Genomic DNA, 15,335 nt, shown 5'->3' with positions numbered 1-15,335 from the left:
CCCAGCTGTGCCCTGTTCTCCTTCCCCAGCTCATCATTGCCATCCAAAACTGTTGTCATGTTGTACCTGTGCTGCTGTGTATGCTTTCTTTGACAATAGTGGACAATAAACTAGAACACAACTTTCACAAAGGCAGGGATGTTGTTTGTCTCTTGCTACACACCAAGCACCTGGAACAGCAACAGATGGAAGGGCAGCCTCAAAAATGTTTGGGGAATAAATTAAGAATTGTGTAAGTGACACCTACCAGGCCGTTTACTCCCCTAATTTGCAGTGTATTCCTAATAGGTGGTACCTTCTTGTTGCCTTTAAAACTTAGGAGAACGTCATTCTCTGTAGCTCATCTTGGGGCTGGTAGAACTGCTAATTGATAGAAATTTAGGAACAAATGGAAGAAAGCTGTTATAGATCACATGTGTTCTGTATCAGCCTGCTCAGGCTGCCATAACAAAATACTAGACAGGAGATGGCTTGAACAACAACAAAAAAAAATGTATTTTTTCATGGTTTGGAAGCAAGAAGTCCAAGGTCAGGGCTCCAGCCAATTCAGTTTCAGATGAGCACTTTTTTCCTAAAGACAGACAACCACCATCTCTCTTGCCCTCATTAGACCTTTCTCAGTGTGTTCTCAGAGTTAGAGAATTAGATCTCTGGTGTGTCTCATAAATCACTGATATGGTTGGGATATGGTTTGAATGTCTCTCAGGGCTTTGGGTGTTGAAATTTAATCGACATTGTGAGGGTGGAAACAAGCTAAGTATAGTGGCCAATGCCTGTAATCCAGCTACTTGGGAGGCTGAAATGGGAAGATGCAAGTTTGAGGCCAGACTCAAAAAAAAAAGATGAAAAATAGTTTCATCTATGATATTTAAAGGTGGGTCCTTTGGAGGGTGATTAGGATTAGATAAAGTCATTATCGTAGAGACCCCATGATTGAATCCAGGTGACCACTTAAGAAGAAAAAGACCAAAAGAAACCAACATTCATAGTCACATACCCTGTCTTTCACCCAGAGATGCCATGTGCCACTTCAGAACTCTGCCAAAAGAAGTCTATCACCAGATGTCCCTCTTTGTTCATCTTATACTACCCTGAGAATTCCACCTTTAAATTTTTAAAATTACCTTTACAATCATTTTAGTCTGAAATAATCTTTCTTTTTCATAAATATCAAGAGCAATTATTGGCTATAAAATTGATGCAGGGATCAATTATATGCATCAAGGATAGATAAGATCATGCCATGTCTTTTCTTTTCTGGCTTCCACGATTTTTTAAATACAGTTTTGTTTTGTTTTTTACTGAAATTTCTCTTTATATATTTGCACCTAGAACAAAATTGTGAATATCTTTTTTTATTTATTTTTTAGTTTTAGTTGGATACAATACCTTTTTTTGTTTTATTGATTTATTTTTATGTGATGCTAAGGATCGAAACCAGGACCTTGCACATGCAAGGCGAGCGCTGTATCGCTGAGGCACAACCCCAGCCCCCCAAAATTGTGAATATCTTGATGATCATAACCCTATCACAATCATTTATTTAATTCCCTAAAGCAATCGTTCTCAAATTGTGATCCCTGGTCTAGCAAGATCAGCATTACCTTGAAACTTGTTAGAAATGTAAATTCTTACATGACGCCTAAGAACTACTGAATCAGAAATTCTGGAGTTGAGGCCCAGCGATCTGTGCTTTAACAAGCCTTCAGGTGATTTGGATGCTAAAGATTGAGAGAACCAATGCCCTAGAGCATCCAAAACAGTCCCCTGAACATTTATTCCATCCACATCCATTCAATACATATTTATAGAGTGCCTACTATCTGCCTGGCAGTAACTTTGGATACATTGCAAAAGCAGAAATGTTCCCTACACCCCCCTCCCCTGAGTTTGTAGGCTACTGAGGAAAGAGACATTATTAAGTAATCTCATGAATAAATATAAAATGGCAGCTGTCATAAGTTGTATGAAGAAAAGGCACATGAAACCTTATAATGCTGTGAAACCTTATAATGCAGAATTGATCTTGTCTGAGGTGTGCTTCTGAGAAAGTGTCACTTGAGCTGGAAATGAAGGACGCGCATGGGTTTAACAGGTGGAGCAGGACAAGAGCACCTTCTAGGCTGAGGGAACTTGCTGTGAACAGCCTGTGTGGAGGGAGAACGTGGCCAGCCTGATGGGAGCTCAGGAAGTCAGATGAGGCCTAGAGGCAGCCCTTCCATCCCAACTCACAAACTATGGGCTTTCCAAAATGATGGAGAGCAGTTTAAAAAGTGTTTTAAACAGGAAGACCTGGGGTAGGCTTGGGAGGTGAATAGTTACAGTTACGTTCTGAAGAGATCACAATATGGAAAACAACTTGAAGGGCCTGAGAGGCTGTGGCAGAAAAAGTTTAAAAAAAAAATTTTTTTTGCTGTCATCCAAGAGGAAAAAGTGCAATCCAAGACCCCAGAAATGTTGTAAAGTGGCAGGTGGACTTGAGAAACGGGAGGTGAACCTGACAGAACGTGATGATGCATTGGATATTAAAAATAAAGAGAACTCAGTGTCCAGGGTGATTTCAGGGTTTCTGTTAGCATGATGGATAAACAGTGGTGCTATTTCCTAAAATAACAAACACCAGATAAGAAGTGGGTGTGGGGACAGTCAGTAGACTAGCTGACATAAACATAAAAGGTGTTGTGTAAGGCACCTGAAAACACAAGAGAATGTGGGTCCTCAATGTGCACGAGGCTCTGGGATTGATTCCCATTACTGAAAACTACCAACACATGATCTTGTGCCACATCTCTGCTGCAAGTCCTCTGATGACTTCCCATCTCAGGTGGGAACGAGAACTCTGGACAATTGGCTTTCCCTGTGCCCTTTGAGGCTCTGAGTTTATTCCTTTTAGCTCTCACCTTCCTATCATGCTTTCTTTCTCTTCTTTTCTGTTCCTCCTGTGCACTCAATCTCAGGCCAGGGACCCTCTTTCCACAGAAAGAGGGTCTACCTCTCTTTCAATAGGAGAGGTAGACCAACTTTACATGCCATGAGGGAAGAGAAACACTATATCTTGATGTGGCTGCGGTGCAATTTTTAGTGAAAAGTTGGTATATTTCCCATCTAACAGATTCTACTTCCTGGGAAATAAACCCAGTGGTCTAAGGAAGAGTGGGAAGTAGAGTTAGGTGGTATCATGGAGGAGATGGCACAGGAGGTATGTGGAAAGGGAAGAAGATCTGAAGAGTTGCTACAGAGGACAAAAATTAATTTAATTGGAGAAAATAGGATTTCCTTGAAAGGTTAAGGTGAGTATATGAGCTTTTCAAAGAAGCCATCTGACAGGGTGCCAACTTCTCCAGTAGGGCTCAGAATGTCACTGTGGTCAGGAGAATGCACACTCTTAAAGTAGCCACATTTGAATTTGTGTCATTCAAATATGATGAAAAGATGGAGAAAGAGAACTGGGAGTATAACAAAGGTGTACAGAGGAGTAAATGAATGAATAAATGAATGGCATGTGATGAATGAGTTCTATACGTGTTTGACTTAGTTCCTTAAAATTCCATGTATGAAAATAATCATAGCTAGACCATTGCACATATGATTGTATGTCATTATAGTAACCTTTCACTACTTCTAACCTTGCTTCGAGGCAGCCCTCATGTAACTTCCAGGATTTGCTCAAAATTTTGGCTGTCACCACTTCTCTTCATATGTTCCATCTGATGAGCCCAAATTACAGTGAGTCTGACTGCAATATTAGGGGCTAACCCTAGGGAAAGGTTCCAGGATCTCATTACTGGTGACCTGATTGGGAATGAAAGGGCCTGCATTATGCCTGTGGCATTGATAAAAGCCACTCTGTCCCTTGTAATGCTGCATGCTATCTAGCAAGGGTCAAAGCCAGCCTATGACTGCCTCACCTAGATAATCTTCATCTTCCCCGAGTCAGAAAGAAACAGATAGGGATATTTATAGAGGACCACAAAGATTTTTTGTCTTTCAGGTTATTCATATCAATGCATATTGTGTTAGAAATTAAAAGTGATTCTCACAACTGGTTCTACTTCCAATCTGTTATTTTGGTTGAAATTTAAGAAAATTTGACCTCATAGGGATGATATGCATTTGGAAAAAAGAGGAGTACTTTGGTAGCCTTTGAAGTAATTGTGAATAGTCTTGTTTGACACTTCACCAAAACTTGACAATGGAAATTTCTTAAAAGATTGTTGCAGTATGGAATCTGGGAATGCAGGACTACAGTTCTCACACGGTGTACACACATAAGAAAACAAAAATGAAAATGGATGATAACATCTTAGTATTATGGGTACCAATAGTATTGACCTCATAGGGGCCCTGAAAGTGTAGTGGGAACCCTCAGCATTCCCTGAACTATACTTTAAGAATCGTTGCTTTAGCATCTCAAGAAGCTTGCATGACATGGAATGGTAGATTCGATTTTAGGTATTATCACCTGTTTCTAAAAAGTGTGTTTTCCACTGCTTGAAACTATAATAGTGAAGCATCAGAGTTGAGAGGAACATTGAAATGATTCATCTAAATAATTTGTGTTTCAGAAGAGGAAACTGGGTACTGAACAAGGTCAGAGCTGAGTGATTAAACTAAAGCCACCCTGATCATTTGGGAGAGTCAGACACAATTCATGGGTTGTGAAAAGGATACTGGAAACCTGAGATGTACTGAGTATTTTTATTGCCTCAGTTATTCTTCTTATCACAAAGACCAAGGAGAAAACACACACTCTGGTGACATTAGACATCTTTAAATCCTAGAAAAACTGTATCTTTTTTTTTATTCATATAATTTCCCAGCCAAACCCATTAATGTATGTCCGATCTTAAAAGAAGACATCTTAGAGATCTGAATGGCAGGCAATCTAAAGGAAAAACAGAGAGATATTAAGAAGAAATGCTTTTTGTAGTCATTATATTCTCTGTGAATAGTGTCCTTGGACTTGTGCAGTGCACATCCTATGAAGCCATATGCGCCTTCCTGGCCAATCTTCTGATAGTGTGAATGTTCACATAAATCATGGCATATCTGCATGATGTCATAGTGTCAAGCCATTAGTATCATAATTATCTAACAATGGGCAAAATATAATATAATGAATAAATGTTAAATATATATTAAATAATATAATGACTAAATGTTAAAGAAAAATAAGATGCAAATCACAGCTTCCAGATAATCATGATGTTATGAGAACGTAATGTCCCTGTATGATTTGTCATGCAGAAATACATCCTCCAGTCTTACTTTTCTGTGTCTACAAATTAAACCTAAAAATATAAAAATAAAAATCACTATGTTCAGGGGAAGGACCGTGTCACACCATTGGTTCATATTCGGTCTGCCTTGAACCAAAATTGACCAGGTTTTTTCATATATCTCTCTGCTCATCCATGTTCAGTCCTCCTCTTTTTCTCCCCATGCATCCTCCTGCCACCACCTCAGAGCCCAAGTTTTCACACTATTTTGCACAGGATCTCCTCCAGAGCTGTGGAGAGGGAGGAATAAGGAGGAGTGACAGGGAAAGGGTCATCAGTGCCTCCACTCCCGCTTCACGCAGAACCAATTTTTCTTACATAGGAGAATTCTGATAAGATTTCATTTGAGGAAAGTGTTCCATGGAAAAATTAACTTTAATATCACTGCCATAGCTCATATCCATGAAGGTTGGACTTAGGACCTACATAAAGCTTTACATTTTCTTCCTGCTAAATTTCATCTCTTGGTTAAGATCAGCATTCCAGTCTCAGTGTCCTTTCAGTTCTGACTTTGCCATCCACTCTAATTTCTGTCCCTCCCAGCTTTGTGCAATCTGCATGTGTCATTAGCTTGACAGCTCTGTCCTCAAACTAATTCTATAATAAAAATGTTTGAAAAGAGTAAAGCCCTTGAACAAGCCCCTAGACACTGCCCACTGGGTATATTAATTCATTAATTGGTGCTCTCTGGGGTTGATTTGTCAAATCACTTATCAATCTATATAACTATATACAGTGGCTATCTCACCTTGAGCCCAAATTGAGATTCAAATATTTCTAGCAGAATGGACAAGCCTGAGAAAAGCAGATTTGCAAGAGTCAGTTGACTGAGAACTTGGGTAGAGGACTGAATGAGGAGGGTTATACACAGATGCCTGGGGGTGAAGGAATTGATGTCATATGAGTGTCTTTCCCCGACACCATCCTGTGGGTTGGGATCAAGGTCTAGGGATGGGAGAGGTTACAGGAAGGTCTCTGGAGCAGTGGGTTCCCATAGGGCTGCTCAGCTCCTTAGGGACCTGAAAAGTTCACTAGTCAATAGGGGAGGAAGCCTTTCATTTTCTGAAGTTAGGGTTAGGGAATACCACATTGGAGACAAGCTTTACATTCTCACGGAGAGCATCCTCATACAGCTTTATAAGCAGAGGATATCCAGGGGAAATCAGAGCTGAAGGAACACGTCCCTAGCAGAGTGATAGAAGAGCATATCTGAAATACTGTCTGGGGACTCACAGACCAGACAGTGAGGCTGTAAAGGTGGAAGTCCCTGAGTAGCACAAAGGAGGCAACATGTCAGGATGAGTGTTTACAGTGGTGTGATCCTGTCTGTATCCCCAAACAGATGAAGCCTAGAGAGACACAGAGATACGGAAGTCGTTCAGAACACATCTCACCCTATCATGAAACACTGAGAAGAAGCCTGCTGAACTCTAAACAATTTTCTGATGTAAACTCTAGTTTCTGCTCCTTTCTAGAAGATTCCTGACAGCTGTTTGGGCCAGTTCTCTGGGAGCAAAACACCTTCCTCTAACTGCAGACCTCCATCATGTTTAAACTCAACTTTAAATTTTCACTTTTCAGAGCTGCTCTGCCCTCCCCAGTCTGAAGAAAACATCGTGATCCCAAAAGTTAGGGAAGAGTAGAGAAATGAGAATCATGAGAAGGTTAATGCGGAATGTGAGGAGTTTCTACGCCAGTGTGGTCCCCAGCTTGCCTGATCACCTGGGACATAATTATATAAAACAAATTTCAGGCCCTTACGTGGAGAAACAGTGGGACCAGGACCCTTCCTCTAAAAGTCTTCCAGATAACTCTGCAGGTCAAGAAAGTTTGAAATCAGTGATTTAGAGCAGTCTCTCATTTTACAAATAAAGAAACTAAAACCAACATGGTTCAAGTTGATTCATTCAAGGTTATGGCTTTATTTTCTCATGTTTATGTTTCCAACATCAAATGGCTGCCAAGAGTATCCCTTTGTTCCCTATATACTTTTAGCAGAATATTCAACAGAATCTCAGGACTAGATCCAAAATTATGGTTTCCTAAACATGCACCTAGAAGCCTCAGACACCACAGAACGTTTCAGAGGCTGCTGTAGGCAAAGAAGTTGGAGACAGAATGGTGGAACTGTAGGTTTTTTCTCTTCATGCCCTCCTCTCCCCACAAGAGTAGACTTATTCTTATCTGCTTTATATATTCAGTTCTACAAAAAAGTTCAGTGAGCAAGGCTTGTTGCTTAAAAATAGAATTAGAGATCAACTCATCTAAAATATTCTCATCTGCAAAACTGGCCTTTTTAAAAAGTTCATCTGTCTCAAAAGAAAAAAAATCTTCAGAGCCTCTTCCTTTAAAGTTCATCCAATTTTCATTAATTCTCACTGCTTATAATATCTACACAAATTTATCTAAAGGTCATATTTATTTTATTAATGTAGAGATGACCAATTATTTTTCACCATGTATCTCAAAGAGGTCACTCTTAATAAGGACTATTATCATCGATTTGGTGGAGGAAACAGATGACTGTTTTCTGGCATGAAAAATGCAAAATCAACAGCCATCCTTAGAAAACGATAAGGCATCTAACCAGTGGGCAGCAGCGTGGGGAGAACACAGCAAGAACCTTCTCTAACAGTGATTCTCAGCCAGGACAAGAAGCCCATGAGGTACTGTAAACACTTCAGAGCTAAGCTGTGAAAACCTCCGAAGTTTGATGCCAAATACTGATTAATATGTAAAATTTATTTTTGTTCTGAGGGTATAAACTGATAAGATAATGCTGTAAATTTGAGGTAGTGTGGAGGCAGATACACTTGTAGCCTGTGGGAGGAGAATATGTAGCTTAAGAGTAACCTGGCACCCAAAAAAACATTTATTTTTACTGAAATGTGAGATTTTGCCTAACAAATATTTAAGAAAGTCTGCTTAGGGAAGAACACAGTTTAACTCAAAGATGAAGAACGTATAGCTCAGTAGAGTGCTTGCCTTGCATGCACAAAGCCCTGGGTTCTAATACACAGCATCACACACACACCAAAAAAAAAAAAAATTCTCCCCAAAATGCATAACTGAAGGGTAGAGAAACAAAGAGGCTGCTACTAAATGCCTTTGTCAGTAGTGAAAGAAGCGATTGTCATTGTTGGTGACTTACCTAATATTCCTTGAAGTCTTTAGTTCCTTTCTAGTTTACCCCCAAAACCTCTATAGAGGTAAATGTTCTTATGAAATTAAAATTCAAAAAAATACTACAGTAATAGAACTCAAAGACTTAAGCCACAAGGTCCTGCCCTTCCCATCAAGGTACCAGGACTAGTCACTGGAATGCTCTCCAGATCAGAAATTCATAACAATAATGCATAACTTTAGCAACAAAGTAGAATAAATATGGTGAGCACTCTTCCTTCCATTCTGGGTGGGTTTGCCCTATGGAAAATGTTCTTGGTTTCAGAGAAGGAAAGTAATGGGCCTGCTGGGTTCATGTCAGTAGCCTGTACCCTGCTCTACATCATGAGGCAGGGCTGGTACCAAGAGGGAATGGGCATGATGAAAGTGTCCTCTTCCCCAGAGTTCTGATCAGAATGTCTTCTTCTCCTGCTTCACAACTCCATTTTTTTAAATGCTTACTGAACAATTTACTGTTATCCTCATACCATTAAAAAGATAAGGGAAGTATAAGATACCACCCCTACTCTCAAAAAAGTGTAATATTGGGAAATATATAAGAAATTATTAGACTTATATAAATAAGAAGTGCCTACTATTATTCATGTCAAGTGTATGGGATGCACAGTAAGAGTTACAGGTCAAGAAGGATGGTATCAATTAAGAAAAATGTTAATGGAGACAATTTTCATGGAAATATAATTAGAATAATGAAAATGATAGAATAGTTTTGAGATTTCAAACCATTTTCGAGTGCTTATCATGTCCCAGATACCAAACCACATACGTTAACAAAATCATTATAATTTTTTTTTTTTTTTTTTGGTGGTGCTGGGGATTGAACCCAGGGCCTTGTGCATGCGAGGCAAGCACTCTACCAACTGAGCTACAGCCTCAGCCAAAATCATTATAATTTTACTGAAAAAGAACTTGGAGGGCTGGGATTGTGGCTCAATGGTACAGTGCTTGCTTAAAATGTGTGAGGCACTAGGTTTGATTCTCAGTACTGCATGTAAATAAATAAATAAAGGTCCACCAACAACTAAAAAATTAAAAAAAAAACTTGCAAAAAATGTATGCAGATGCTGCATGATGTTTTGGGGATCGTGGGAGATTTTATTTCTTCTAACTTTTTTCTTTATTAATATTATGTATGCAATAAATAAGGAAGAAAAGAATTTGTAAGGTTTAGGCATATAGGTAATGCAATGTTTTATAATTAGAGAAGATATTATGTACGAAAACATGTCAGTTGGAATTAATACCATGTTCTATGGACACTGACGAATTGGTGCTAGGAAGGAATGAAAAATAAAGTAGAAAAGAGGGATAATCATAAAGAATATTGAGTATCTCAGAGAAGAATTTATATTTCATTAAATCTACAATAAGAAAACCATTAAAATTCCTGAGAAATAAAGTATAGTAGAAAGACAGCATTTAGAAATATTGTCCTTATTGCATTTTACAGGAAGGAGCTGAGCAGAGAAAGGGCTTAGTCCTTGGAGGTAACTGCAGTATGAATGACATGCTTGCATTAGAATCTCAGCAGAAGACATAGGATCTGACCACAGATCTCTCTGTCTCTCCAAAATCCATGATTCTTCTGCTTCTTCTTATAGCCTCTCACAAGTGCTTGGAACAGCAATAACTTTGAATTCTACTCCACGGCTTCTCAAACTTCTCCAGAAAAATGTACCTAAGAACCAGAGGCACAATTCTAGGAGGTCTACCTGCAAACCAAAACTTTCAGTGAAGTAGCAGATTTTTATCTTTACATGTCAAGCAACACTTCTGTTTTCTTATATTACAGATTCCTATTTTTTGCAATATGAAATTAATATTTAAATTTTCATCAAGTAAATTTTTTAAATTGGATTTTGATAATTTTTAATACCTTTATATTATTTATTTTTATGTGATGCTGAGTATTGAACCCAGGGCCTCCTATGTGTTAGGCAAGAGCTCTCCTGCTGAGCCACAACCTCAGCCCCTTCAAGTAAAATTAGTAAGTATATTCTATTCCAATTATACATGAAGTAAGAAAGCTCTTCTCCTGCTCTTCCAAATAAGTGATAGCTATCCTCCTGTAAATCCCCACAGAGAATGTTCACAATCTTCTAGATCATATGGTTCTATGTTACTAAGAAAGTTATTCCATATCATTTAGATATAATCCTTTAAAAAAATCCAACTTTTAATTGAATTCTTAAGGGGAAGTAGAGAGTATGGATGTGGAAGGAAGTGCTAATATCTGAAATAATCCATATGACTTCCTACTGAGAATATCTCCCCCCAAGTTAAGAAGACTTAGTTCTAGGGAGAAGGTGAAAGAGGAATGGAAAAAAGAGGTAGACCAAGAACTACACCAAAGACACAGAATAGAGTATTTGGTGACAAGATAATTAATAAGAGGAGAAGGTGAAATTCAACAAATCATGTTATATGTATGTATCAATGTGTTACAATGAATCCCATAATTATATATAATTATAATGCACCAATAAAAAATGTTACAGAAAGAGGAGATGGTGATGGAGAAATCCATGACTCCTAGTTTGGATGACTGGAAGAAACTTCAGTAATGTCATTAACAGAAATAAAAAAGTTCAGATGTTTGCTGAGAAGAAAAAGGGAATTCAATTTCACTTATACTGCACTTCAGGCAGTAACAGTCAGATGGAAATGTCCCAAGAAATATATATGGAGTCATCACTGAAAAGTTGGACCTTTAAAAAAGAATGTCGTTTCCAGGGAAGCAAGAGAGCATGAGTAGAGAGGAGCTCCTGGCGTGCTGGCTCTGAATCAGTGGAACCACAGGGAAAAGGAGCAGGTGTGTGGCCTGCAGGGAAAATAGTTTTCAAGAGAAGCAAGTCACAAGGGGTGTAAAATCTGGCACAAAAGACAAAGTGAATAGAGGCAGGAAAAACGCCATGATTTGAGAAAGGAAAATATCATTGCTAACTTTAAGGATGGTGGTTTTAATATTGTAACAGGAATAAAAGTAAGATGAAAGAATTTAGGAAAAATGGTGGTGAGCAATTGATGTACTGATAGAAACTATGAGCATTTGGAGAAAATTCTGTGAATCAATAACCATCCGTGTTTTGTAATAATTGCCATCTTTTTAAATGCAATGCAATTTGCAACAATAATTCAGAAGCATTGAATAAAAGGTATTAGTAGTGACCATATTGCTGCAATCACATTATTTCAGCAATGAAAAAAAGAGTAAAAACAGAAACTTTGGACATCCATAGTTTTCTGAGGAAAGTCCACAATTGTCTCTGTACTTAAAACAATAAATTTTCTATCTTGGTGCTGTTTCAACTGAAAAAGAAAATGGAAATTTGAACAAGACAACCTCATTTGGCTCTTTCCAGCACAAAGAATGATTCTGAATTTATCTATATCTAAGTCAAAACACACATATACACACACTAGCAAAGTCCCTGGTAAGAACTTTTATTGGTGATGCATTCTAATACTAGGTACTCTAGGAAAATAGCAAACATCAGTATTATACCAAATGCTTCATAATGCAGCATGTGTTTGTTATTCAGACTATTGAAGTTGTATATGTGTTTTTTGGTGAATCTCAGAATCTAGCACTATCTTTTATATGGTGTGCCATAATGGTCACTTGTGTGCACCCATATATGAACAGATAAATTTATCTTTCATATTTACTAATGAATTTGTTGAGGGCCAGTCACTTTAATATACTAATAATACTCAATTTAAATTAAAATAATATCTTGGAATTGTGAAACAACATTTCATCTTTACCATGCCTCTTTCTTCTTTTCAGTACTGGGAATTGAACCCAAGGCCTCATGAATGCTAAACAGGCACTCCCCCACTAAGCTACATCTCCAGGCCTTAGCAAGCTAAATTACCCAGATTGGCCTTGAACTTTCAGTCCTCTCAAGTAGCCGATATTAGAGGCATGCTCCACTGCGCCTGGCCTTCTACTGTGCCTCTTTAACTAAATTAAATGATTCATTCCAACAACAAAAAAAATGTCTTTTCTGTTATTGGTTTATGTTGAAATATAAGCATTAGTCAAACTTGTTTGAACAGAAAAGTTCAAAACAGCAACATAATTCCAGTAAAAAGAAAAATTATGGCCAAGCTCAAAAAAGTCAGTAATCTACAAGGAACCTGGAAGGATTACTATTGCATTAGCAGGGAAATTTTTGGGAGCATAGCTTCTTCAGAGGCTAATGAAAGGTGGGCCCACTGCAATATCTCAACTGAAGAAAAATTGCCGTCATTTTGCCTTTTTTGTTTTTCTTTTAATCATTCACTGGTTTTAAAAGATATGTCTTCTTTTATAAAGGTATGTATCTTCTCATGGGTGTTAGGAAGAAAATATACAACACACACATGGGCTCGTGATGCTGAATTTAACAAGAAAACTGAATAGAGAGCTAAATCAGAACCCTCGGAAATATAAACATCTCCTCATCATTAAAATATTCAGGAAGAGAGCTTAATCTGCTCCAAAATAATAAAGTAACTATGTAATTGTATTTATAAAATGAGCTGTCTCAATTTATGTTATAGAAAAATACCATCCATTAATTATTTACCTTGGAACATTTTCAAGGTTTTCATAGCTCTTTTAAAATTCCCATACAATATCTAGGTCAATCAGGTAAAATGCTTCAAATATTATATGTAAAATAATTTTTGCACCACATTTTTCTTCTGAAAAACTATTCTTATTTGTTTGCAGAATTCAAACAACTTTAGCTGCTTGAAATCCTGAAACACTTTTGTGCTTTTCAAAATTCACATTTCATAAAGGGCATCTATTCTATAAAGTTAACTGAATAATAAATACAACTTTAAGTGATGCAAACTGTCAAAATCCTTGAATGTCAGAGTTAAAGCTGATAGCTCTTCATGATATTCATGATATGTATTTTTTTTCTGCTTTGGAAAAGGTAAAAAAAAGAAGAAGAAGAAGAAGAAGAAGAAGAAGAAGAGAATAAGAATGATTTAAGTAAAGGCAATCTCACATTTGAATTTCTTCATCTTTGTGTATTTGTCATAAATAACAATTTAAATATCCTCTGAGGTTAATATTTTCTGGTTCAATGTGAAAGTATAGAAAAAGTTAATATATGCATACATTATATGAGGCAACAGAGACTGAAGCATCTTATTTGTAGCAAATTTTATTTTCAAATAGCCATAAAAGGTATCCAGTTACTCCTCAGATTAATTTATAAGATCATGCAATATGTAAACAGAAAGTTCCAAAGGAAAGACACATTCCTGACGATTCTAATATGAGAGGGAAAAGCACACAGAATTGCACACCAGGAACTTTCTACATATGGCTAATACTTGGATCCTTATTCTTGCCTGATTTTTGTCATTTCAGCACAAGATAAAATGTAATGCAAAGAGGCAAAAATTAATAATCCAAGAAAAGAGAAACTTGCCAATGTGATACATAACATGGAGGATTAACTTTATTAATATTCACAGAGAAATGTTGAAAGAGAAACGTTTCTATTTGCAACAGTTAAAAAGAAAATGAGTTGTGGCAAGAATATTGTTACCTATGTCATATTCAGAGACTTTTCCTTGAGTATCATGCACAGTTCTGAACTTCTAAAAAAAAATCTTTTTTGCTATAGAACCAAGTAAAATGAAATAGATATCTTCCCAGAAATTATTCAAAATAACATATTAGCTTAAATTTTTAAATTATTTTGAAAATAAGAAAAATCATAATGCTATTCTGAAAAAAAAAATGCTATAAGGACAGTAGGTATGACTTTTAAAATGCTTTAAATCAATAGCAAACCATAAAGAACGTAACTTTCTATTTTGACGTTGTCTATAAAGCAAAGTATTGTACATCAGAGGGGCTTCTTTTAATTACAATATTCAGAATTAATTCCCTTTTAGAAAAATAGAAAATTGATCCACAGGCCAATTCAGAGCTTATCTACATGCTCAGTGCATATGCTTTGTGTATTTACAGTGTATTTCTTCAATTTGAGCTGAGTCCAAGTGTCCTTATTTTCCCCTGATGTCTAAAGACCACAAGATGTAACAGGTATTGAATCACCTCGAGAGCACACAATCTTTCTTCCAGTAAAGCTAACTTTGTTTGTAACATAGTTAAAAATTAAACAGCAGAACTCCATACAAAATTAGATGTTCATATTTATCTTTCATAACAACAATATTATCCCCAAAATTCTCTTTAAGAACCTAGAATGTCATGACTCCAAATTTCAATTTCAGAACTTCCCATTTCTAACACTTTCCATCACAATGCCCTTTGAAGGCATACTACAATAGAAAGTGAGATGAGATTTTTATATGTCTAATAAAAAAATTTTGACTCCAAAGAATATACAGCGGATTTCACTGGGATTTTGTTCAATAAAGCTATTTAGGTTTTAGGTGATGAAAAGTCTCCAAAATTTTAAGGGTATTTGCTTTGGTTTCTTTATTATGAAGTTTTATTCTTATTTGAGGTATCAAAAACCTATATATTTTTTAAGTCAGCATTAAAATGACTGTTCAACCAAAGGTCACAGACACCAACTCTGAATAAAGCTTTTGGTGCCTAAGATCAATTTACCAGAAGTTAGACTAACCCACGAACTGGGGAGGTAGAAGCCATAAAAACTTGGTACGGTGTCCCCATCATAAAAGCCCACATTCTCCCATTCCATGCCAAACAATTAGTTGGCATTTGCAATTGTCCAGCCCCAAAGACTGCTGAGCATCATGGGAAAGCATGATACAACTCCCAACTCGGCATCACATGCTCTTTTCTTTTCCCACTCACATAATTAGTGCTCCTTTCCTTCCCTTTTAAAAATGTGCCTGTTTCAAATTTGTATTATTTTTTTCAGATGT

The 15,335-nt window shown here is 37.0% G+C and overlaps 1 non-coding gene across 1 annotated transcript; it reads right to left on the bottom strand.

Annotated features, from left to right (window-relative positions):
- Positions 1 to 9,264: 9,264 nt before the first annotated feature.
- Trnaa-cgc lies at positions 9,265 to 9,337 on the bottom strand. The gene has a single exon. It is a non-coding gene; the product is annotated as a tRNA-Ala (tRNA).
- Between the last annotated feature and the right edge of the window lie 5,998 nt (positions 9,338 to 15,335).

Source organism: Marmota marmota, unplaced genomic scaffold (genome assembly GCF_001458135.2).
Source record: "Marmota marmota marmota unplaced genomic scaffold, marMar, whole genome shotgun sequence".
NCBI classification, from domain to species: Eukaryota; Metazoa; Chordata; class Mammalia; order Rodentia; family Sciuridae; genus Marmota; species Marmota marmota.
This window is presented reverse-complemented; position numbering and strand designations above follow the sequence as displayed.